This window comes from Struthio camelus, chromosome 13 (genome assembly GCF_040807025.1).
Source record: "Struthio camelus isolate bStrCam1 chromosome 13, bStrCam1.hap1, whole genome shotgun sequence".
Lineage (NCBI taxonomy): Eukaryota > Metazoa > Chordata > Aves > Struthioniformes > Struthionidae > Struthio > Struthio camelus.
The window spans coordinates 22168836-22195092 of NC_090954.1; the positions used below are offsets into that span (position 1 = coordinate 22168836).

General features: G+C 58.4%; 1 protein-coding gene across 1 annotated transcript in view; it reads right to left on the reverse strand.

Annotated features, from left to right (window-relative positions):
* LOC104154015 (uncharacterized) overlaps positions 1–26257 on the reverse strand; it is a 99295-nt gene that overhangs the window by 24494 nt on the left and 48544 nt on the right. The gene's annotated exons all lie outside the window — the stretch shown is intronic.

A 26257-nucleotide genomic window follows, 5' to 3' on the forward strand; every position in this document is an offset into this window, starting at 1 on the left:
TCAATTTAGCAAAAGAAATGGTACCAAAGTAATGAGGTTGCAAGAGCATAAGGGGGGGTGGGGTGGCAGAGTTAATTGATACTGGGAAAGATGCTTTTAACGCCAGAAGGTGAAATGATAACAGACCTTCCTAATCTGTTCTTCTTCTGTCCTTAAAAAGGCCTGCCTGAGATCTTGATTTCACACATTGTATTTGAATGACTTTTCCTAGATGCTGTGGCCTTGGAGCACTGCAATATTTTTCTGTCCACAGAGAAAAGAATGAACTTCCGACAACAAAAAAAGGCATTATTTGTTTAGGGGACACAATAAACATCAGACACAGCAGCATACTTTGTAACTTCATTAGTAGGCCTTGTATTGCTTTCTGACCATGTTATTATACCATCAAACAATGGACATTTTGTAAATAAGGAAGGACACGAAACAGGGCTGTGTATTACTTGTTTGAATCATGCCTTTGTGAAGAGCACTAAACAGCAGAACTGTTTTCTGTCTGAAAGACGCATACTTCCTAAAAACGTAATCTTCTTAATTAACTCCAGAGTGATAACATGCTACCTGGAAAGGATAACATTTCTCTCAGTTACTTCAGGAATGAGCAGTTCACAATCTATACAGCGTAACAGAAATTTTATAGGATTATTCTGCCTGTACATGCAATTACTAAGGAAAACTGAAGACGGATACAGCTGACCTAGATTTTTATTTAGTAGATGTGATTTTACTAATTTCCCCACAGCTTTGATGATGCTGGTAAAGGAATACATTAGAATAAATTACTGACTTCCCTAAAATAGAGGCCCCACTGTTACCCATGCTGCATGCAAACTGAGTTGTTTAAATACTTGTCCTCCAGATTTCAGATACGCACATTTTCTGCACACACTGACACACAATCCCCCACCAAATAAGCCCTTCCCATTCTGTTTTTTGAATACCTGTTGTAATTACTACTTGCAAATTTAGAGCAGGCGCTTACTGACACAAAATGTCTTTACAGCTATATCCCGAAGTTATAAAAGGTACAGCTAAATGCAGTCACCTACATCCATATTTAGACATACAAATAAAAGTGGCTGAAGTATTTGCAGCATGCTGCTGCCTAGGTCTCTTCAAGTTCGAGGGCACGTAAGGTCATCAGGGCCTCTGAGAAAAACATCACGCCTGGTGATGAACTATGAATTCGAGCTTGCTTTGAACTACCAAGTTTGAAAATGGTCCCTTGCCAGGGCACAATCAATAGTTAACCTTTCACAGGCAAGAAATGAGAAATTTCTACAACACACCTCTAAAACACAGCAAGATAAATACTGATAAACTGCTTTACGGATAACTTCCTCCTGTGTCCAGTTTCATAAGACATGCAGAATAAAGGCGTTAAACAGAGTCAAGAAGTTAAATACCCAAAAAAATCATCATAGTGACCATGCTAAGAATCCCTTTAAAAAGAAAAGAGTACCAAGAGGGCCAAAAGAAAATTGTCCAGTTTTAGCCCAGCTGCTACGAATACACAGTCTTTGATTTTACAGCGACTTTCATCCCCTTATCATCACTCCATCCTGCAGAGCCAAACCTTTCACCGGCCACCTCCTGGGCAGGTGAAAGTCACATACACTCCTTGAGGCCACCTTATTTAGCTAAAAGACAGCCAGAGAACAGCAAAGTAACCTGGACAGTATGCATCATTGCTCTTAGCAAACAAGACAGTAAAAAACACCCATCTCTTACCCCATCACAGGGACTCGCTAAGGTGCTGGTCGCCTGCTCATAGGCAGCCATGCTTTCCGTGGTACTAGAATGGCTGAAAGGCTTTACAAAGAGGAAATCACTTTGATCAGACATGGGAGAGAAACAAGATGTGTACTGCTGTGCCTGGGACGTCAGGCCCGCTCCTCCCACATCCAAGTACTTGATGAAGCCGTCTGGCTTCAGCTGCCCACGGAAATGGGAGGTGGGCTTGCGGCCTGCCCCTCGGCAGCAACCCATGAGGGTCCAGCTGCAGCCAGAGCCAGCTTTGAGACACTTGGCACCCACAACTGCAAACATCACACAAGACACTAAGGAAATGGACACAAGGGAGATGATGAGGTAAAGAGTTAGGCTGGAATCCTTCGGAGAAGATTTGGGGAGGTCCATAGACTTGGCAAAATCCTGCATGCTGCTCTCCTCCAGAGAGATGACTATTGTCACAGAGGCTGAGAGGGATGGCGTCCCATTGTCCCTCACTTCAACCTCCAGTCTATAGGGAGCTTCTGACTCTCGAAGGGTCTGCGTGACCCTTATCTCTCCAGAGCGGTGTTCCACCTGGAAAGGCAAAGTTTCAGCAGTCTCCCCCAGCTGGTAGGACAGCCAGGCATTATGGCCACTATCGGAATCCACAGCTACAATTTTGGTGACCAAATAGCCAGGTTCTGCTGAGGTTGGGATGGTTTGGTGGAAGGCAGAGCCCTTGGGAACAGATGGGTAGATAATGGTGGGGGCATTGTCATTCTGGTCCAGGACAAACACATGGACCACAGCAGTGCTGCTCAGAGTGGGAGACCCAGCATCTTTCACCTCCACAGGCACCTGGAACACCTTGTCCTGCTCATAATCCAAAGCCTGAATGGTGTAGATGGTGCCATTATCCTGGTCTATTCGGAAATAAGTTGATATAGGTAAATCTTGCATCCCGTTGTCCAGGATAGAGTAAGACAGCTTGGCATTGCTTCCCTCATCAGGATCAGATGCTGACACTGAAAAGACAAAGGCGCCAGGGAGGGAGTTTTCTTGAATGTGAGCCGTGTAGGAAGGGTTGGAGAAGTTTGGTGCATTATCATTCACATCAGCAATTTGGAGAAAAATAGTTTTTTGCGTGGCCCTCTGCGGGGACCCTGAATCCGTAGCCCTCACAGTGATGTTGTATCCACTGGACTTCTCCCGATCAAGGGGACCATCTGTGACCAGTGAGAAGTGTTCTTTGAAAGATGAAACAAGTTTAAATGGGAGGTCTTTTGCTATCTGCAGGCGGACCTGACCATTGTCACCAGAATCACTGTCCTTGACACCAATGAGGGCAATCACCGTTCCCGGGGTTGCGTCCTCCTGCACTGGGCTGGAGAGAGAAGTTAGCACAATCTCTGGACTGTTATCGTTGATATCGATTAATTCCACTCTCAGGTGACAGTGTCCCTCCATGGCTGGGGATCCCTTGTCTCTGGCTCGAACTGCAATCTCGTAAGCGCTGGATTCCTCATAGTCCAGTGAGGCTTTGGTTCTGATCTCCCCTGTCTGAGGATCTAAGGTGAACAACCTGCTGAATTTACCAGGTGCATTATTGCTCATTTTGAAAGAATACTCCACTTCCCCATTGGGACCTTCATCCAAATCAGTAACATTCAGCTTGGTGACCAGAGTGCCCACAGGCACATTCTCCTCCAGATGCACCTTGGAAATGGGTGGGTCGCAGACAGGTGGGTTGTCATTTGCATCCAGGACATGGATGGTGACCTTGGCAGTGCCAGATTTCACTGGATTCCCTCCATCCAGAGCTGTCAGGGTTAAATGATGGACAGCCACTTTCTCTCTGTCCAGTGCTTTCTCGAGTACAATCTCAGGCATTTTAACACCGTCTCCTCTCACGTTGATACTCAGGGCAAAATGCTCACTGGGGCTGAGCTCATAGGTGGCGATGGAGTTGGAGCCCATATCTGGGTCTTCCGCTACCTCCAGGGGTAGCCGAGTCCCGGGGTTGGCTACTTCGGTGATCTCCAAAGCCACTTCCTGCTTGGGGAACTGTGGCGCGTTGTCGTTCACATCGAGGACGTCCACCTCGACCCGGTGGAGCTGGAGGGGATTCTCCATGACGAGCTGGAGATGTAGGGAGCACGTGGGGCTCTGGCCGCACAGTGCTTCCCGGTCCAGCCTGCTGTCAAGGAGCAGCACCCCTGCCACCAGGTCCACCTGGAAGTGCCGCTGCTCACCCTCGCTCACTAGCCGCAGCTTGCGGGCAGCCAGGCTCCGCACCTCCACCCCCAGGTCCTTGGCCACGTCGCCCACGAAGGAGCCCGGCTCGCGGTCCTCGGGCACGGCGTAGTGGAGCTGGGCGCTGCTGGGAGGCAGCAGGGAGGAGAGGGCTCCGAGCAGCAGCAGCAGCAGCTGCCATTGCAAACTCCGTTCCCTGTGCATGCCGCGCCGGGTGTGCGATCGGAGCAGCGGGCGGAAGCGGCTACGAGCAGCCTCCCCCTCCTCCCCGCCCTCCTCTCCCCCGCTCCCGGTCCCGGCCCCGGGAGCCTCCGCCGCACCGCGCCAGAGCCCCCGTGCCCCGGGCAGGTCCGAGCGGGCTGTGCCGGGAGGAAGCCGCCCCGGAGCCGGGCAGGGAAGGAGCGGGGGGTGCAGACACAATCGCAGCCCCGCCGGCTGAGCGGCTTCTCGGCAGACAGAGGCGCACAAAGTCGGCGAGCGGAGGGAACGAACCGAGTGACAGTTTTACGTCTCCCAACAGCGGGGGAGCCCCCTCCTCCTCCTCTTCCTCCTCCTCCTCCTCCTCTCCCTCCTCCACCGCCTTCCCAAAAATACGCACGGCGTAGCCCCCCCCCCCCCCCCCCCCCCGGCGCCGCCGCCGTCGCCGCCACTCCGCCCCCGCAGCGCCGGGAGGGCGTCGGGGAATCCCTGGCAACGGGAACCCCTTCCTGCCCCGCGCGCTCCCGCTCTGCCACCGGGCAGGTGCTGGAGATCGCGGACGGGCGCGGACTCCATCCCCAAACCCGCCTGGCAGGGATCGGATCCCGGATCCCAGCCGGTGCCAAGCCCCTTAGGCAATCGGGCTAGAATCAGGCTGGGGGAGAGCGACGGCACGCTCCCGAGCTCACCTCGCTGCACAAGCTGGGATCCAGCGGGTTTGCACCGGCCAGACCCACGGAGGGTTTCACGAACATGAATTCGCTGATGTCAGAGACTGGCGAAAAGCAGGAGCGGTAGCGCGGGGCAGGGGGTGCCGTGGCCATCACCTGGACGCCCATTACCGTGTCCCCTTGCTTAGGTTGGTAACGCGAGTGCCCGAACATGTGGCTGGAGGGGGAACGAAGCGTATCCACGCTCTCCACACAGCAGCCCTGGGCAGGGGGCACAGAACCCCGCCGGAGATACCGCACGACCAGTGCTGCCAGTCCCACCAGGGAGACAGTGGAGATGAGGACCAGGGAAACAATCAGATAAAGTGTAATTGTGGGTAAGCCTCCGCTGTCTGTGGCCTGAGACTCAGAGCCCTGCAAGGCCTCTGGGCCCTTCTCCTCCACCAGCACCACGAGTGTGACAGCTGTGGAGAGAGGGGGATCCCCGCCATCCCGGACCACCACCAGCAGTTCATGCGCAGAGGCATCATTCTCCTGCAGGGCCCGCACAATCCGGATCTCCCCAGAGCGCAGGGCCACACTGAAGAGCCCTGGGTCTGTGGCTTCCACGAGGTGGTAGGAGAGCCAGGCATTGCGCCCCGAGTCAGCATCCATGGCCACCACTTTGGTGATGAGAGCAGGGGGGTAAGTGGAGGGTGGAATTCGGAACTGAGCAGCAGAGTCCTCCCCAGCCCTGGGGAAATGCACCTGCGGAGCATTGTCATTCTGGTCCGCTATGAAAACATGAACCAGCGTCCTGTTCCTCAGGGCCGGAGAGCCACCATCGGAAACCTCCACATGGAACTGGAAATAGGTGGTTTGCTCATAGTCAAAGGGGAGTTTGGCTGAGACCCGTCCACTCGTGGGATGGATGGAGAGGTAGTGGCTTGGATCCAGACCTGGATCTGTCCCACCAACTCGCAGGATGGAGTAGGAGAGGCGTGCGTTCTGCTCCGAGTCAGGGTCAACAGCAGAGACAATAAGCAACACACTGCCCACTGGGTTGTTTTCTGCCACCAGCACTTCATAGGATGCTTGCTGAAACTGCGGTGGGTTGTCATTGACATCTGCCAGGGCAATTGGCAAGATGGTGTGGTGGGAGAGTGGGGGACTCCCCAGGTCAGAGGCAGAGATGGTGACATTGTAGAAGGCTATGCGCTCCCGGTCCAAATAGGTGCTGGTTAGCAGCGAGTATTGGTGCTCAAAGTCCTTACGCAGCTGGAAGGGAAGATCTGGGGACACATGACACTGAACCTTGCCCTGCTCCCCAGAGTCCCTGTCTCTGACGTGTATGACGGCCACCACTGTGCCCGGGGGAGCATCTTCACTCAAGGAGCTGGAGAAGGAGGTGAGAATGACCTCAGGGGCATTGTCATTCACATCAATGATTTCCACCACCACACTGCAGTGTTCCTCCATTGTGGGTGATCCCATGTCCTTAGCTTCCACTTCTATCTCATATACCGTTGCCTCCTCGAAGTCTAGGTTGCCCTGGACGCGGATCTCCCCAGTTTGCTCATCAATAGCAAAGATCTGGCGTAAGGCAGCCGAATTATGGCTGCTGAGGGAGTAGCGGATGTCTCCGTTGGGCCCTTCATCCACATCGGTGGCATTTAATTTCACCACGAGGGTGCCCAGTGGGGAGTTCTCCACCAAGCGGGCTCCGTAAGATGGTCTGTCAAAGACCGGGTGGTTGTCGTTGGCATCCAGGACCTGAAGAGTGATGTGCAGCTTGCTGGAGCGGGGGGGAGACCCCCCGTCCTCAGCAGTCAGGACTAAGTGGTGGACAGCTCTGAGCTCCCGGTCCAGGGCCCTCTCCAGCACCAGCTCAGGGAACTTCCCGCCATCTGTCCGTGCCTTCACGTTGAGGTTGAAGTTCTCATTGGCACTCAGGTGGTAGGTCTGCAAGGTGTTGGTGCCCACATCGGGGTCCTGGGCGGGCTGGATGGGGAAGCGGGCACCCAAAGATGCCAGCTCGTAGATGCGCAAGGAGACCTCAGCTCCGGGGAACTCGGGGGGGTTGTCATTGATATCCAGGATCTCCACCTCGATGCGGTAAAACTCCACCGGGTTCTCGATGGCAAGTTTCAAGTGGAGGAAGCAGCGGGGGTTCTGCCCGCAGAGCTGTTCCCGGTCTATGCGCTCGCTGACCATTATAACCCCAGTGTTCACATTGACAGAGAAGTACTGGGAATCCGAATCGGACAGTACCTGCAGATTAGCTGCCGCCAGTTTCGCCACATCCGTGCCCAAGTCCTTAGCAATATTGCCCACGAAGGCGCCCCGGGTGAGCTCCTCCGGGATGGTGTACCGGATCTGGGCAGAGGAGCTGTGCAAGAACAAACAGAAAGAAAAGACACGCGGCAGTCCCAGGGACCAGCTCGCCTTTCCTGCCCTCAGCATCCTTGCCAGGTCGGCAGCCGCAGCTCCGGAGCGATGCCCTCCGCCGAGGCCCCGCGGGGGCGAGCTGTGGGCCGGCGGCCACCCGCGCTCCGGGCCCGCTGGTCAGCGTTTCCCTCTCCCATTCATTGTTTGGGGTGGATGCGGCTCCGGCGGGGGGGGCCGCCGAGCTCCCCGCCAGCCTCCTCGCCATTGGCTCCGAGTGCCGCCGCGCTCGTCCAATCGCCGGCCTCCTTCCCAGGACAGCAACACGGGCACCAATCCCGGCGCGCAAGGCGCTGCCGCGGCGCGAACCTGCGGCGCTTCACCTAGCGACGGCGGCGGGCGGCCCCGCGCCCCGCCGGCCCCGCGCCCGCCGCCGCCTCCCGCCTGGAAGTCGGTGCAGGAGAACAAAGACGCGTCGTGCGGCCGGCGCTGCCCCCGCCCCGTCCCCCGCACACCCCCCCCCCCCCACGCCGTGTCCCCGTACTGGAGAGGTCCTGGGGGAAGTCACAGTCCGGCGCCCCGCCGAGCCCCCGGGGCGCCGCACCGCTTTCCCCTTCCCCTAGCGACAAGCCCTCGCAGGCTCTCACCTGGCTGGGGTCTTGCAGGGTACCGGTAGCGGAGAGGAAAGCATCGGTTTCCCTCGCTAGGGTCCCGGGGGCCGGACAAGGCCGCATGAAGGTGAAATCGCTCCGGTCGGAGCCGGGAGAGAAGCAGGTGCGGTAGCACTGGGTCTGGGAGTCGGTGGGCCGCAGGGTGACCTCCATGTACTTGAGCGTGCCGTCGGAACTGAGCTGCAGCTTCGGGCTGGAGTGCTTGAAGAAATCCCGGGATGGCGACTCGCTGAGCCAGCAGCAGCACGGCGAGCCGGCGGCGCGGCCTCTGCGCCGGAGGCAGCGGGCGGCGAGGACGGTGAAGGTGGCGAGTGCCACGGTGCTCACGGCTGCCAGCGCGATGATGAGGTAGAGGGTCAGATCCGGCTTCTCCTTGGCTCCAGCCAGAAAATCCCGAGGCTTGTAGCTCTCCTCCGCGGCCGCTTCCTCCAGGGCCACGGCGATGGTGACGGTGGTGGAGAGCGGCGGGTCCCCGTTGTCCTGCACCAGGACGAGGACCTGCTGCGCCGCCTCGTCGGTGTCGCGGAGGGCGCGCGCCGTCCGCACCTCGCCGGTGTACGGTGCCACGCGGAACAAGGAGGGGTCGGTGGACTGCGGCAGCAGGCGGTACGAGAGCCAGGCGTTGTGGCCGGCGTCCGCGTCCACCGCCGTCACCTTGGTGACCAGGTAGCCCGGTGGGGCGGACAGCGGGACCCTCTGGGGCGCCGGGACGTCGCTGCCGCCGGCGGGGTGCAGCACGGCAGGGGGGTGGTCGTTCTGGTCCAGCACGAAGACATAGACGGTAACGTTGGCGCGGAGCGGCGGGGACCCTGAGTCCCGCACGGCCACGATGACCGGCAGGACCTGCACCAGCTCGAAGTCGAAGGTGCGCTGGGCGTAGAGGTCGCCGTTGTCGGGGTCGATGTGGACGAAGGAAGAGGTGGGGACGCCCTGCGTGTGGCCGCCCTCTATGGAGTACACGAGCCGGGAATTGTCCCCGTCGTCGGGATCCGAGGCGGAGACGGTGCACAGCAAGGAGCCTGGCGGGTTGTTTTCCGGAAGGAAAGCGTCGTAGGAGGGCTGGGAGAAGCGCGGCGGATTGTCGTTCACGTCGGAGATGTTGAGGAGCAGCGTGAGCCTCGTGGTGAGGGTGGGGGAGCCGCCGTCATGGGCGATCAGCTCCACTGCGTACTGCGGGGTGGTTTCTCGGTCCAAGCTCTCCCGGGTGACCAGCGAGAAGTGATTCTGAAGGGATCTGACGGCGAAAGGCACGTTGGGGGAAATCTCCAAGCTCACGGCCCCGTTGGCCCCCGAGTCTCGGTCCCGCACATTAAAGAGCCCCACGACGGTCTCCGGCGGGGTGTCTTCCGGCACTGGGTTGAGCAGGGAGGTGAGAAGCACCTCCGGGGGATTGTCGTTGGCGTCCCCCACTTCCACCTGGAGCACGCAGTGGCCCTCCATCTCCGGCACGCCGCCGTCACGGGCTCGCACGTGGATCTCGTAGAAAGGCGATTCCTCGAAGTCCAGGGCCCCTCTCACCCGCACCTCACCGCTGCGGGGATCCAGGGTAAAAAGCCTCTGGACCGAGTCGGGGGTGTGGACCCCGAAGGAGTACTGCGTCTCCCCGTTGGGACCCTCATCGGGATCTGACGCGTTGAGCCGGAGGAGCAGAGCCCCTGCGGGCGTGTTTTCCGGCACTCGCACCTTGTACACGGCGCGGTCAAAGGCGGGCGCGTTGTCGTTGCTGTCCAGGACCAGGACCGTTATTTGCGCCGTGCCCGAGCGGGCCGGGCTGCCCCCGTCCACGGCCGTCAGCACCAGCTGCAGTTCCGGCTGCTCCTCCCGGTCCAGGGGGCGCTCCAGCACCAGCTCCGGGAAGAGTTTGCCGTCCTTCAGCTGCTTGACGTCCAGGGAGAAGTGGGAGCTGGGACTCAGCCGGTAGGAGCCCACGGCGTTGGTGCCCACGTCGGGGTCCTGCGCGCTCTCCAGGGGGAAGCGCGCAGCCACGGTGGCGGACTCGGAGATGCGCAGGGTGCGGTGGGCGGTGGGGAAGCTCGGGGAGTTGTCGTTCAGGTCCAGGATCTCCACCTCGAGGCGGAAGAGCTCCAGCGGGTTCTCCGTCACCACCTGCACCGACAGCACGCAGCTGGCAGCGGCTCCGCACAGGCGCTCCCGGTCTAGCTGCTCGCTCACCACCAGCGCGCCGCTGTCCAGGCGCACGGCGAAGTAGCGCAGGCTCTCCTCCGAGCCCAGGCGCAGCCTGCGACCCGACAGCTCCTCCACCTTCAAGCCTAGGTCCTGGGCCACGTTCCCCACCACGGTCCCCACCTCCGACTCCTCAACCACCGAGTAGCGGATCTGCCCGGAGACCCAGCCCCAGCCGCACAGCGAAAACAAACTCAGTACTTGCCATTTCCAAGCGGGTCGCTGGAGGCTGACACACTCCATGTCCGCACGCCTTTGGCCTGGGTCCCGGCCCAGGACGCAGCAGGAACCGGGGAGCTGCTAAAAATCCCCGGGTCTCTCTTCCTCGGCTCGGGAAACAGCTCCGGGGCTTTGGCAGGCTGCGGCTCCGGTTGCCAGCCGCCGAGCGGAGGGGGTGGGCTGGGGGAGGGGAGCTGAATCACAGCCCGGCGCCGGGGGAGCAGATCCCCCCGCTTCAGATCGGCTCCCGATTGGCCGAGGGCTCCGGCCCCTCTCGGCCAATGGCGGGCTCCTGCGAGCTGCGGGAAGCGGGGGCTCGAACCCGCGTCAGCGGGGCCGCCGCCCCCGCACTTGCGCTCCGCCAGTCTGAGTCACTTGCTCCGGCAGCTCGGTTTAGCAGCTCGTTTCCCCGTTCGCAGGGAAACTGCACGTCCTGAAAGCCGTCTAGGTACAAGCCCTCCCTGTGCGCTCCCGCTCCCACAATGGTGGCTTCAGATCGCACCCGCAAACAAAGGGCAGCTGTAATGAATGTGGGCCAAAGGACTTTTCATGCCCTATGAAAAGGTGCCTGTTAAAGCCCCGAGGCGCTAGGGACGCCTCTCCCCTCCCGTCTTCTCCCCTGCAGCCAGCCCTTTGCCCGTTCAGCCAATGCCCGCACTCCAGCATCATCCTATAACGGAGGCATCTCTGCCACCTGTGATACCTGTGGCTAAGAGCAGCCCCCATCGAGAGACAGGGACATCCCCACCAGCCCCACTTGGTGTGGGAGACAGAACGAGGTGGGACAGCAGAGACTGGGGAGTTCTTCAAAGCTAAAATGCAAATATTCACTGTATGTGTCTGGCTGGATGCCCCTTCCTTATCCCAGAACAAGGAACAGGTAAAGTTTCACAGTGCCCAAGTTGCTGCAAATGCATGGAATCAGCCAACAACCCCACTAGATCATCACTAGATCACAACGTTAGATCAGGACATTAGACTGAGACAGAGGCCCAAGCCTCTCACCTGGCAGAAGCATGTATTGAAATCCTGCCACAGAGACAGCTTTGCAGTCTAGAGAGCTTCCTACAAGCAAAAGTTGTGGCCTTGGCCTCGGCCTCTGCACACACACACACACACATACACACACACACACACCGTAAAGCACATAGGGAAACTAGCTCCCCCGGGGGTCCATGTCTGTCCTCACCACCCTGGTGCCTAAGGTGTCTCAGGGGAACGGGTGAGAGATGCTCGGGGCTGGCATGCCTGGTTGGGTGGGACCATGTCAGGGCAGGGACATAGTTATTCTGGCCAGGGATGAAGACAGCATCCAGGGTCAGAGACCGTCTGCCCACCGTGAAGTGCCAGAGGTGCTGCCCTCGAGGGACCTTCGGCCTCAAGTCAGCCTCCCTCCTCTGCACAGCCCCTCCTCGCCCGTTCAAAGAGCCATGGGGCAGGATCTCTCTGCTGCCAATCAGAGAGAGGCTGAGCTTTACTCACCAAGGAAGCTTTTGACTGGTGCAAATCGTGGCCCAACTCCCGCCTACTGCCCGCTCCGGAGGAGGTAAGAAGGAACTCTTAAAGGGCCAGCTCAGGAAAACACCGGAAGAGTGGCTTCTGTGATTCCCCTGCGTCCAGAGACTGACACACGATCTTGGACGTACTCATGCCCCGAAGGCTTCCAAAGAGAGCAAGAATCGCCGTAACTGCGATTCTGGGATGTGGAGGAGCCCATGTAGAGGTGGTGCTTTCCCCCACTGCCCTGAGGACTTCTGGTGCCCATCCCAGATAGGGCCCCCGGAGAGCAGAGCTGGACAACGGGGAGGACCGGTATCGCCACCAGGGACACGGGGCGCTGTTCCCCTGGGAACGGATTTGGAGGAGGTGCGCCTCGACAGAAGCCTCCTGTGAAGACCACAAGGTCCGAGGGATCCGCTCACAGTGTCCCGAGGGGCTGAAGCGGGCAGTGGGCTGTCGCTCGGGTCTGCCAAGGCCCGGGACGGGGATGACGGCAAGCCCTGGGTGCGGTGGCCTGGTGTCCGGGATGGAGAAAGAGCTATCCCCGTTCCGGAGAGCCAGAGCTCACCGTGCAAAAAGGCTCCGACGCAGCCAGCTGAAGGGAACCGAGGGATCACCAGAGATCCTGCAGGGTAACAGCAATCAAGCAACTGCTCTCTGAAGGGGGGATTTTGGGGCCGGGACACCGGTCCAGAACCGCGGTCTGGACACGCCGCCTGCCCTGCTCAGGGCCGGCACGGAGCCTGGGGACCGACAGGCAGTGCTGTCCCCGCCGCACTGGTGTCGGGGCTGGTTGTGGAGATGCCCCGTAAGGCGAAGGGAGCCCTTTGCGGGCTTGGCGCGATCCATGAATCATCTTTCACCACGAAGACGGAAAATCTGTGGCCCGGGGCCGGCAGAGCCGGCTTCTCCCGGCCGCTGCCTTTCTGGTGTGGTGCTGCCGGGGTTGGGGGGGGAGATGACTGAGGCTCTGGGTTGTCGCCTGCCCGTTATCAGCTCCTTTCAGACCCACCTGGGAACCACCCCTCTCCATTCTCAAAGCATTTCTGTGCCCTCCCAGAGACTCCCTGCCGGGACCCTTCACGGGGGCTGGGGGGGGGACGACACATCCCTGCATCCCGGTCCCCAAATGTAAAGCCACCGGCCCGGGAGAAGGACATTTGCTTCAGCAGCTGCCGCAGCCCGTTCCCGCCTGCCACAGATCGGAAGTGCTGAGTCGCAAGAGCGACGGAGGCGGGGAGGGAGGAGGGGGAGCATAAAATATTCCGGGAGGTTTCTGCCTCCGCCCGCGATTCGGCCGCTCCAGGCAGGCGGCACACGCAGCCCCACGCAGCCCCACGCCGCCCACGGCTCCCGCTGCGCCTCGCTTCCTTCCGTTCCGAGGAATCGGTCATTTCTACACAGGGCCTCCCCCGAAGGAACGCATTACCGGCACCGACCGCCTTGGAAACCTTGTGGATCTCCCCCTTCCGCCGGATCCACTGCTTGGTCTCACCTCTGAGGATCGTAGCGTTCCCCTAATTGAAAGCTCTCAAATTAAGCTGCAAAATTCCCACCGGGGAAGAAGCACAGAAGCAGCCTGCCATGCACAAATGTTTTCCGACTGCGGTTTATTCAGTCGGGCTATTAAATATCACTCAGCATATTACAGACCGTTTGGGGTGTTAAAGCAACGACCAGGTGGAGCGCTCACCGCCCTGCTCAGAGCCACAGCCCACCTCAGCCGACTGCTTGCGGGGGTGCTGCGTTAACACCGGGCACCTTCAGAGGCAAGCACGTCCGCGCACAACCTACACGGAAATAAAACCGGAACAATCAGGAGTCAAACACGAAGGGAGACACAAGCGGGAGCAACTGCTCTGCGGCCACTGCCTTGTCAAACGGGGTGACCGGCGTCGTCCTTCGGCCTCGCATGTTAATCACATTGTGGGACGCGACGTCCCGGTCCTCTGCCAGCAGCCGGCGGCTCCTACGGCCCGGCGGGGCGGGACGCGGCCGGTACCCGGCCCGGCTCCCACCTCCACCTGCCCCGCCCGCACCGGAGCGCGGTGCCGAAGGGCTGTGTGCCCGCCTCCCTCGATAGCCGGCTCTCGCGACTCGTTTTCCGAAGGGAAGGAAACACCGTGAGCACCGTTAGCGAGGATCTGCAAGCGGCTATAAGCTAACCTCAGCCGCCTCCGCCGGCTACTCACTGCAGCCAAACCTAAAACTTCCTGCGAAGGACGCGTGTTCACTCAACCGAGTAAATACACCCGCTTGATCCCGCTCCCCGTAGTGCAAATTCCATCGCCTCTCGAGACGGCTCATTTGACGAGAAGAGTTGTTCAGCTACCGCTAATCGCTCTTTAGAGACACAGCGGGACTCGCTAGTCCCCCGATCCCGATCCGCTACTATGCGCCTACAGCACAAACGAGCCACGGCCCGGCCCGGCCCGGCCCCGGGGGTGCCGAGGAAGGCGGCTACGTTACCTCGGCGGGCATGGGGAGCCGGCTGGCGGTGCCCACGATCTGGTGGTACAGTCCCGGCTCGCCATTCCTCATGGTGTTCTGGCGGCTCCCCAGGGGGCTGGAAGTGAAGGGCTTTTTGCACAGGAGATCGCTCTGGCGAGAGTCTGTGGTGAGATAAACCTGGTGGTAGAAGTTGGGCGGTGTGAAGCCACCCCGCACGGCATCGATGTGGTGGAAGGGCCCCGGCGTCCTGTACAGGGTGCTCCTGGAGCTGTTGAACAGCTCCTTTGACTGCCTCCACTTGTAGCACTTGAAAATACCCACCGATACCATGGTGATGAAGAAAGCCGCCGAGACCAAAATCACGGCCAGGATGAGATAGAAAGTCACGTGCCTCCTGGGGTCGTGGGCGGGCGCCACGTCGGTGAGGTCGATGAGCGCCTCTTTGACAATCTCGGCCACGGAGATGGAAACAGTGGCGCTGGCGGACAGCGTGGGCTCTCCGTGGTCCTTCAGCAGGATGACCAGTGTGTGTTGGGGCGCCTCGTCCTCGCGGAGCTGGCGGGCTGTGAAGACCTCCCCGCTGTGTAGCCCGACCGAGAAGAGGCTGGGGTCCGTGGCCTGCAGCAGGGTGTAGGAGATCCAGGCGTTGTACCCCGCGTCCGCGTCCACCGCCACCACTTTGGTGACCATGTGCCCGGTGGGAGTGCCTGGCGCCACCACATCGGCATAGGAGGAGGTGGCGTTGGGCCGGGGGTATAGCACGGCTGGGGCATTGTCGTTGAGGTCAGTGACAAACACACTGACCGATAGGTTGGTGGCCAGGGGGGGAGAGCCACCATCCTGGACCTGCACTGTCATGCTGAACTCCACCTGGTCCTCATGGTCCAGGGAGGCAAGCAGGTAGAGGGTGCCGTTCTCCCGGTTGATGGAGAAGAGGCGGCCCACGGCGGGGTCACCCTGCAGGATGACGTAGGAGAGACGGGAGTTGGGCCCTAGGTCCGGGTCTGTGGCACTTACGTTAAGGATGGGGATGCCAGCTGCGTTGTTCTCTGGCACATACACATCGTAGGAGTCCTGGAGAGACTTGGGTGCATTATCGTTGATGTCTGACACCTGCACCAGGACCTGTTTTACTGCAGACAAGGGTGGCGAGCCTGAGTCCCTGGTCGTGATGGTGATGTTATACTCCGATGCTTTTTCCCGGTCCAGAGCCTCTTTGGTTTTCAACGTGTAGTAGTTTTTGAGGGAGGAGCTGAGCGTGAATGGGATCCCAGGGGAAATAAAGCAGTTCACCAGACCATTGTCTCCAGAGTCCAGGTCTGTTACGCTCAGCAGAGCTACGACCGTTCCCGGGGCGGCATCTTCAGGCACGGGGCTGTACACGGAGGTCACTGTCACCTCCGGAGCATTGTCGTTCACATCCACGACTTCCACCAGCACTTTGCAATGAGCCACGCCGGGTACGACGCCCTTGTCTTTAGCCTGTAAGTAAATCTCGTACAGCTTCGTTTCCTCGTAGTCCAGCTGCCCCTTGACCCTCAGCTCTCCCGTGGCCGAGTCCAATGCGAAGAGCTCTCTCACCTTTGCTGGCGTGTGGCTGCTGAAGGAGAAGACGATGTCTCCGTTGGGCCCATCATCCAGATCGTAAGCGCTGATCCTGGCCACCAGGGCGCCGCTGGGCGTGTTCTCCCTCACGCTCGCCTTGTAGGTGGAGTGGTTGAAGACCGGGGCGTTGTCGTTGGCGTCCACAACCTCAACGCTGATCTGCACGCTGGCCGACCGCGGCGGGCTGCCTCCATCCAGCGCGGTCAGGACCAAGTGCAGTTCCCGCTGCTCCTCCCTATCCAGCTCCTTCTCTAGCACTAGCTCCGCATACTTGCTGCCATCCCCCCTCGTCTGCACATCCAGCACAAAATGAGGGTTGGCGCTCAGCTGGTAAGTCTGCAAAGAGTTAATTCCCACATCGGGGTCTTGCGCGCTCTCTAGCGGGAAACGCGCTCCGGGAGCCACCGACTCGCTGATTTCCAGCCTCGCCTGGTTGCTCGGAAAAACCGGGTCGTTGTCATTGATGTCCTGGATCTCTACGGCGCCGCTATACAGTTCCAGCGGGTTCTCCACCACGATCTCAAAGCTCAAGGAGCAGGGAGACACAGCGCCGCAGAGCTCCTCCCGGTCTATCCGCTCGCTCACCAGCAGCGCGCCGCTCTTCAGATCCACCCTGAAGTACTTCTTGCTGCCGCCGGACACCACCCGGAGCCGGCGAGCCGGCAGCCGCCCGAGATCCAGCGCTAGGTCGGCTACCACGTTTCCCACTGTGGAGCCTCTCCGCGCCTCCTCGGGAATCGCATAGCGGATCGCGGCGGAAGCCCAGTCGGAAACGCCGAATAAAACCAAGAAACTCAGTACCTGCCCCGTCGTTACCCCGCGGCTCCTTGCAGCAACGCCTTTCATCGCACAGGACGGCAGCTCTCCCCGCCCGCTCCTCTGCGGTTTGCCCCCCACCCCTAGAAATCCTCAGCTCGCCCCTTCATGCCGCTCCGCAGAGCGCCCCGGGAACCGGCCGTGCGGCGGAGAGACGGGCATTGCTTTGCAGCACAGCAATGACTCACTCCTAGGTTCTCTCTGAGGCTGTCTCTGCCTCATCCCTGCTCCGAGCGGGGACGGGCCGCCAGATCCCCGGCTCCATCATTGGCCGACAGCGGCACATAGAGTCCCGGCCAATAACTGCACGGAGCGCGCTTGGAGAGCCCCGCCGTGGGAACCAGCCGTTCGCGGAGCACGGCAGGGAGCGGCGCACCGACCGACCCGAAGGTACCGGCGCTGAAGTCCACGGTTCATACCTCTAGACGGCAGATCGGCTGAAACCCCAACCCTGAGAGCAAAGCAGCCAGGTGATCTGCTGACCCGGCGTGGACAGAAGGGAGAGCACCTCCCTGCGAGGAACTAAGCTAATAGATCTGACACGTGGACTGCGTGTGAGGGCAGGAATGTGTAGGAGTTAGCGGAGAAGATGACGCAAAAAGAAAATGAGGCGATTAGAAAACAGAGGAGTCCTCCGGAAAAAGAATACCTCCTCGGAGAAAGGGAGCAGAAGCAAAACAAGGAGGTGGAGCGGTGGAGGAGGCTGATGGGGGGGCAGTGCACGGCAGGGCTTCGGGGCACAGCCTTGGCACAACGCGCTATGCCGTCTCCGGGCGTCAGAATCCCGAAAGGACCTGGGTCTTCCCGGGTGCTACTTCAGCCTTTCCTAACATCTCACAGGGTCGCGACAGCCAATGTCTGCGTGCAGCCAGGCAACCCCGCCGACTGAGCGACACCGATTTCGTGCTGCTGAGCTACAAGTAGCTATTTTGCCTACAGCAGACAATTACCCTGGAGGGCATCTCCTGCTGTAGTGTCCCTAAGGAGCATCGCACCTCTTACTCCCAATCATCATTACTTTCCCAGTGGAGATCTTCCTACGAGATATCATTGAAAGAAAGATACAGAAGCCACGTGTGTGGGATACGCGGCCAGGCGAGCCAGCAGCAGATAGAGGTACCTCCCCCTCTCCGAGGGATCTAATTTTTGGTCTCTCTCCTGCTCTCGCAGCTCCCAGCTTGGTTCCCGGTGCCTATTTCCCTGACCCAGGCACAACGAAATCATAGTCTGGGTCCTACTGGCCTCACTGAGTGTGGGAGCTGGGGCACGTCGGTACATGGAAAAGCCCATCCCGCTCCTGTGCAGTAACAGTCACGGCACCGGGGGCGCCTGGGCGAGAAAGAGCCAATTCCAGAGCTGCCTGTCGTACTTTTCGAGTTGTTGCTGTCAACAATAACTTCTGATGCAGCGTTTTTCCAACGTTATGAACACGCAAACAAATGAAACTACTGCAATTTCGGAGTTTAGTGTCAGTCATCCACGAAACCATGCAAAATTGTCATCGTGGAAAGGGAAGGGGACAAGAAAACTTGATACGGGAAAGCCAACAGCTCTATCATAATCAGAAGTTTAATAACCAAAAAAAAGATGTTGGCTAGGAAAGAAAACTGACTCGAAATCAGCGCCTAGGTGTTTATCGAAGACAGAGAGGCTCATGTCCTGCATAATTTGGCTGGAAATATTGCAGCTGATTATCTGTTATCTCGCATCTTGTCATAATTGACAGCATTGTAGAACGGCTGCAAATCACCCTTATCAATGTGAGATACACAGCACAAGCAGAGCAATAGGGAAATCGACCCTGGACACGCGGGGTGTTCTCCTACACAGTCCTGCTAACTGCCGTGAACAGACAGATTAGACTCAGAAGCAAAATATTTCAGCGCTTATATAAAGTCAGCAATGTAACATGGATTGATGCAGTCTTTCTTCTCTACATGTTCAGCTATTTCCTTTCACACCTAATAATCAACGGTGAAAATTAAATCTTATCAACAGTACTTACTACTAGTACGTTCTTATCACCAGCTCTTAGAATTTGATAAAAGCATACTCTTCAAAGCGTTAAAATGCAACATTAGTAATCTTAAAAAAAAAAAAAAAGTTCTGAAAGAATTTAAAGACCCACAAGGAAAATGGGTGAAAATTTGATGTGCTAATCTCCACCACAACTCTACTGCATCCGTAAAGGACTAACACTTAGGTCAACCTATTCATTCTGGACCTTCTCTATAACAGACCATGTCTACAGACTCACCGTCCTGAAATTAGTTTTCTTTTCTCGTAAACTTCTATGCAACAAAATTACTGATAGTTTTCCCTCTTACATGTGATCTCAAAATAAGACAATCCACAGTTCCCTTCGAGCTACAGTTCAAAAAACTTCAAGCCTCTTCACTTATTGACTCTGAAACGAGGCCTGAATCTTGACTTTTTTTCCCCAGCCCCTGCTACTTTCTTAACATGGTTTGTCTCTTCACTAAATTCTATTTACTGAATCAATTATCTTTCTAACATGTATATCGAAATTCTTAAGTATGTCTTAATATGAGTACACACACGACAATTACTCCAGAGTAGTGTGTCTACACAATACCTTCAGGAGTAGTAAGATGGCCACAAGCAGAGTCCTGAGTACAACGCAAAGATCTCTCCACTCAGCAAAGGCACAGAAGGTTAAAAATTCCCATCTCTTATAGTTCGATTGATCTGGGGACATTCTCCCTCATTCGCTTTTATGGGAAGCCAGACAATTCAAGGCGATACCTCTCAGAGCTCCTGAAAACACGATTTGGACGGACAAGAGGAAGAGAAGCAGAAATATGTGGTAGCTAAGAGTAAGAGTGCTATTAGTTTGCATACTGGGATTCCTTCAAGCTCGAATTGCAGAGAAATCGTATGCAGAGTCACTCACTCTTACAGTATTTGCAGACCCGCCATGGCTCCAGAGGAGACAGTGGCAGCAGCAGCTGGTGAACCCAAACCACCTTCCTGCTCAGCTCCAAGCACTAAGCGACAGTCAAGCATCAGTTCCAGCTCCCCAGTGAAAGGAAGACGGAGAGCAAATGTTATATCACTGATGTGCACGTCGAGGACAGGTTACGAAGAAAACCAAGCTGGAAGAGAAAATAGACTAAAGGACCACAGAGTCGCAGCTCTCACTAAGTGAATAGACCGAGGTAAATCTTAGATCTATTTCACTGAGCTATCTGAAAACACTAAATGAAGGAATCGTTGGAACAAGATGAAAGGTCTGCCTCAGTTTCGATCCTCGAGAGCCTTTTCCCATCGCTCCCCTCAATGCCCACATGATCAACCGCCGGTAAAATTCACCCCCGTAATAGCTCACCGACATATTACCAACATAACTGCGAGCATCGCATGTCGTTTCTAAAGGGTACAACTGAAACTTCACGGTAAGACAGGCAAGTCTAAACGAAAAGAACCAAGATCATCTCTCCGAGTTATTGAGCCGTGTGCTGCGAAGTGATGTCGAATGACTGCCATTCCCAGATGGAAAAAAAGGGAAAAAGAGATAGGCTGGGCAAGCTCGCTGAGGAGGCCGAGGACGGTATAACTCACCAGTGCTGAGCTGTCCGGGCTCAGACATTCCTTCCTGGAGTGACTCCTCGAGACAGGTTCCTCCAGCAGCAGACGGTCCGTCAGTATCGCCGCGTCACACACCCATACAAGGCACACACAGATCGCCCCTGCCGCCCGCCCTCTCCATACCGCACCGATTCAGCGGGATGAACATACCCTGACTCCATACGTTCCCCACACGCGGAAAACGCTGCCGGCACTGCGGCCGCGACACATTTTTCAGCGCGGCTGCGAACACCTGCATACCTCTGCTTCTGTCCTAGAAATATCGGCGTCCCCAGAGCTGCCCAAACCCAGCGAGAGGAACTAAAAGCTAGCCGCAGATACTTCCTTTTCTTCTTCCTTCAAAGATGAAGTGCAGCCCCGTCACTTCACCAGCCTAGTGTTTGACTCATTCAGACACACATTCACAGCTCCCGTGGGAATACATTGCCAAAACAACATAAACCACCTGTTTCGCCTTCAACGCTACCAGTCAGCTTCAAGGGCATCTCCTCGGGAAAAAACAGATCAGGAAACCCAACCACCCTGGTCATCTGCAAACGCCCACCGCATTCGCCCCGCCCCCTCAAGCAGAATCAGCAGACCTCGAACGCATACAGTGAGGATCCACGTCCACCATCACTGACGCATAGCGCCTCAAACAGCACACGACTCGCCTGGCCACGACCTTCCCGGTGAGCCTACGCGTGCGTCTGCTGATGACCCGCGCAAACGCGACAAAGCCCCTGCCGCCACACACGCACGCACGCACACAAACACACACACGCACCCACTCACAGAAAATCGGAGTGAAGACAAGGCAGGGGGCGAGAGGAGGACCGGGTGGTCGGCTTACAGACCTGCACGGCGTCGGCGTCCGACGGCGGCTCTGCCGGGCCTCGGCTGCTGCTCGGCGTCGGCGTCCCGGGCGCGTCCCCGCTGAGAAGATCCGCGGCGGCCAGGCCGGGCAGCGGGGCCGGCAGCCAAGCGCACTCGGCCACGGCGCGGCCCGGGGCCACGCACAGGTTGTACGAGTAGGGCAAGGTGCCCTCGCAGAAGTCGGCCGGGAAGGCCGGGCCGGCCCCGGAGAAGCGCTCGGCGCCCAGGCAGCGCAGGACGGCGGGCGGCCCGGCGCGGCGCACCCGCGCCACCACGGCCAGCGCCACGCTCAGCACCAGCAAGGCGCAGAGCAGCGCCAGCGCCAGCACCAGGGAGAACTGCAAATCCGCCGGCGACTCGCCGCCCGCCGCCCGCTCGCTCAGCGCCGGCAGCGCCTCCTGCAAGCTCTCGGCCAGCACCACGTGCAGCGTGGCCGTGGCCGACAGCGCCGGCTGCCCGTGGTCCTTCACCACCACCACCAGCCGCTGCCGCGGCGCGTCCCGCTCCGACACGGCCCGCGCCGTGCGCACCTCGCCGCTGTGCAGCCCCACGCGGAAGAGCCCCGGCTCCGTCGCCTGCACCAGCTCGTACGACAGCCACGCGTTGCGCCCCGAGTCCGCGTCCACCGCCACCACCTTGGCCGCCAGCCACCCGGCCTCGGCCGACCGCGGCACCACCTCGAACGGGCCCGCGCCGGCGCTCGCCGCCGCCGCCGCCGGCCACAGCACCTGCGGCGCGTTGTCGTTGCGGTCCAGCACGAAGACGCGCACCGTCGCCGTCGAGCTCCGCGCCGGCGCCCCGCCGTCCTGCGCCCTCACCTCCACGGCGAACTCGCGGCACTGCTCGTAGTCGAAGGAGCGCTGCGCGTACACCGCGCCGCTCCGCGCCTCCACCGACACGTACGCCGCCGCCGCCGCCGCCTCGCCCGCGCTGCCGCCCACCAGCCAGTAGCTCACGCGCCCGTTGGCGCCCGCGTCCGCGTCCCGCGCGCGCACGCGCAGCACCGCCGCGCCCGCCGCGTTGTTCTCCGGCACGTAGGCGCTGTAGGCGCCTTCCTCGAACACCGGCGCGTTGTCGTTCACGTCCGACACCGCCAGCGCCAGCGCGGTGCGGCTGCAGAGCGCCGGGCTGCCCCCGTCGCGGGCCATCACCGTCACGTTGTGCTCGGACGCCCGCTCCCGGTCCAGCGCGCTCGCCGTCACCACCTTGTAGGAGCTGCCCGGCGACGCCACCATCGCGAACGGCGTCTCGCCCTCCAGCTCGCACCACACCTTCCCGTTCTCGCCGGAGTCCGCGTCGTGCACCTTGAGGAGCGCGACGACCGTGCCGGGCGGGGAGTCCTCGGGCACCGGGCTCGACACCGACAACGTCATTATCTCGGGCGCGTTGTCGTTCACGTCTAGCACCTCTACCTCCACTTTGCAGTGTGCCACCAGCCCGCCCCCGTCCCTCGCCTCCACTAGCAGCGTGTAGCCCCGCGTGTCCTCGAAGTCCAGCGCCTCCTTTAGCGTGATCATCCCGGTCTCTGCATGCAGATCGAATTGCCGAAGAACCTTGGAGGGCACTTTGTCGAAGCTGTAGGTGATGTGGGCGTTGATGCCGTCGTCGCCGTCGGAAGCGGAGACGCCCAGCACCGCGGAGCCCGGCGGCTCGTCCTCGTGTATGCTCGCCCGGTACCGGTCCTGTGCGAACACGGGCGCGTTGTCGTTGGCGTCGGTGACGTTGACCCAGAGCTGGGCGGTGCCGCTGCGGCGCGGCTCGCCGCCGTCCACTGCCGTCAGCACCAGGTGGAGGCTCTGCTCGCTCTCCCGGTCCAGCGCACGGTGCAGCACCAGCTCCGCGAACTTGCTGCCGTCCTGGCTATCCTTCACTTCTACCGCGAAGTAGGCGTTGCTCTCCAGCTCGTAGTCCTGCAGGGAGTTCCGGCCCACGTCCGCATCCACAGCGTTACCCAAGTGAAAGCGGGCGCCGGGAGAAGTCAACTCATTGATCTCGAGGTGGATGTTCTCTTGCAAGAAGCGCGGGGAGTTGTCATTGACGTCCTGGATGGCCACGTCGACGTGGAAAACGTTGAGCGGGTTCTGCACCACCGCCTCGAAACTGACCGAGCAGGACGCGGAGTCGCCGCACATCTCCTCGCGGTCCAGCCTCTCGCTCACGTACAGGTTCCCGTTCTCCGCGCTCACGGCGAAGTAGGGCTTCTCCGAGCTGATGCGCAGCTTGCGCGCCGGCAGGTCGGCCGGGCTCAGCCCCAGGTCCCGCGCCAGCGGCCCCACCAGGGAGCCGCTGCCCGTTTCCTCGGGAATCGCGTAGCGCAGCCGCTCCGGCGCCGCCCGGTAGCACAGCGGCAGCAGCCAAGCGCACAGCAGCACGGCCCTGGCTCCTGCCGAGCCGCTTTGTCCGTGCCGGCTTTCCATTCTCAGCAGCCCGCGCTGCGCTCCGTCCTCCTGCCCCTTCCCTTCCTTCCCTGCCCGTCCGGCACACGCCGGCACCCGCCGGCACCCCAGCTCGCGGCAGCGACCCCAGCGCGGCCGCTTCGGCCGCTGCTGCTCTCCGCCAATCTCCCCCGTGCTCTGCTTTCTCTCCGCAGAGAGCCGCGGACCCCGCCTGCGCTGGCTGCTCGCAAACTCTCCTCTAGCACGGTGAGAACCGCGGGGCAGACGAGAAGCGTCTTCCCGAACGCTCGCCGCCTCTCCCGTCGGCCGCTCGGTCGTTCTCGCCCTCTCAGCGGGTGTTTCTGCCTGAGCCGGTCCCTGTCTGCCCGGCGCTGTGCGAGCCAGCAGCAGCCCCGCCGGAGGCTCCGGCGGCTCCGCATCGGGCAACAGCGGCACCCGGAGTCCCCGCGCCGCCACTGCAGCGGCGTCAAGTGTGAGGCGCCCCAGTCACTGCCCCATCCAGCCGCACTGTCAGCAGCGGGATCGTTAACAGCGCCCTCAACTACCCGAGAGCGAGAGGGAGACGTGCAGCTTTGTGGATATGAGATTCACCTTTGGCTTTCGCGAGTTTTCTCATCCACTGGGAAGGGCCGCTCAAACGACCTTTGTAACGAAGAAGAGTCTGGGTGAGGAACGTGTAACGAAGCAGTGAAGGAGAACGCGGTGTTTGTACAACGGGGCACAGACGAGTACAGGTAAGTTCAGGCAGGCACACGGTACAGCAAATATTTACTACGTCTGATATCTTCTGAGAGCATCTAGCACTAGCGCTGTGGGTTGACCTCCCCAGCTCTTTTATTTTCAGGAGACCCAACAAGCAGCAGTTGCAAAGTACTTTAGAGCATGAGCTACTGCAGAAAGGATGCATCGAATCCTCGACGTACACTCGTTTCTTTGAGGCGAGTCTTGGTTATGCTCTATTTTTTTATACATCTTTGGGAGTGAAAGAGATTCAGTGCGTTGGGAGAACATAGCAACATTATTGTCTAGAACAGCAGTAGCAGTATATGCTCCCAGTTTTATGAACTACGGAGATCACAAGTTCTAGTGTTAGAACAGTGAACACATGCCTGTTAAATACTCGTTTCAAAATTGTTTCTCTTAGAGAACGGGATAAGCAAGTAAGTATAAGAACGTGGACGAGCAGCAAAAATATACCAATGTATTTCCTTCTCCCAGGTTGGTACAATTCCCAATGTGTTTATTCCAGGGATTGTAAATAGGAGCAATTATCTACTACTCTGCAGTAGTGGCTGATATAGGTGTTTGCAAACGGCCAAAATCAACATGCCAGGTACAAATCCAAGTAAAACAAAGAACTAGTCGAAACAAAAATAAGGAAACTACTGCAAAAGAAACCTCAGTAAGGCTTCGAAGAAACGCAACTTCAGAAAGGAGCAGTTTAACGATGATGCAACCACAGCATGATATGTTTTGTAGCAAGAGACTGCAGAACATTCCAGGAGTGGGATGTACTGAAGAATGGAAAGGATAAAAGAAGACATTACTGAGTGCAACACCTACAGAAAACAGCTTAATCTTCTATAGTACATGTATTTACGATAGCACTACCTGTACTGTAAGCTAAAGATGGTGTGAGGAATCACGAAAGACGTCCCGCACTACAGGCATAGCCTAAGTGATCCTGGTCAGAATATCTGCATTGGACCTGGTGGAGAAAGCAATTGTCTTCTTGACAACATCACTACAGCATTCAGTGAGCTCTCACTACTTCCTCTTTTGCCCCCGTGGTCATACCAAAGGAGTAGCAAGAAGTATCCTGACAGCACTATCAGGTTCCTGAGTACACACTGCACGCATACGTTGTTGGCCACATCAACACTGTAAAGCCGGAGGCACGCAGACGATGCCAGCGTGACAGCATTCCCCCAGAGAGGCAAGTGTTCAGAAGACTTCAGTGACTCGGGACCTTCAGTCACGACCCTCCCACCCCTCGGGAGAAAAGAACAAACAAACAAACAAACAAACACACACACAAAAACCCCAGAACCAGTATCTGTTGGAGGCCTGACGAAGCCAGGAGAGACGCACTGCAGCTCTCCAGGGCTTTCTCAGTGTTGGCAACCTCCGGGAACCGGGACAGCCATCACTCGAGTCCCACCCCACAAAGGCTTGAAGAGACGGAAAAAAATGCAACACGCATTTTCCATCAACACGAGGAAGATATACGTTTTTAGAGTACAGTTCTAGGCTGGGGCAGCGTTCACTGAACTGCATTGCCTCCAACCTCAGAGGTCCAGTGAGACAGTGATACCGACTTGACACAAAAGCTTTTCGACTGCCCTAGTAACTTTGAAGGCATTCTGCCCTCTCGTAACGACACCAAGGGCTCCACACGCCATTGGGAACCATGCGCCAGCTTGCTTTCTCACACTTCACCCATACCTTCAAGGCCTAAGGACAGGCTGCCGCCTATAAACATACAGCCGTTGAGCTCCACTCACAAGACAGTGGAGGACCTCCGGAGGAGCGCAACGGTGATCCCCCACTTAGGTCAAGTGGTGCCTCTGTCGCATGCTCATATATTTCACAACTTGGCACTTACCAAGCAGCCGTTTCGCTCCTCCAGCCTCTTAGTCCCTCCACAGCTTGGAGCTCACTGTTGGCCCAAAGCAGGGAATGCCAGCAGGCAACCGGCAATACACAGGCACACCGAGGAATGGTCTCTCGATCGAGGCAGCAGTACCTCCCT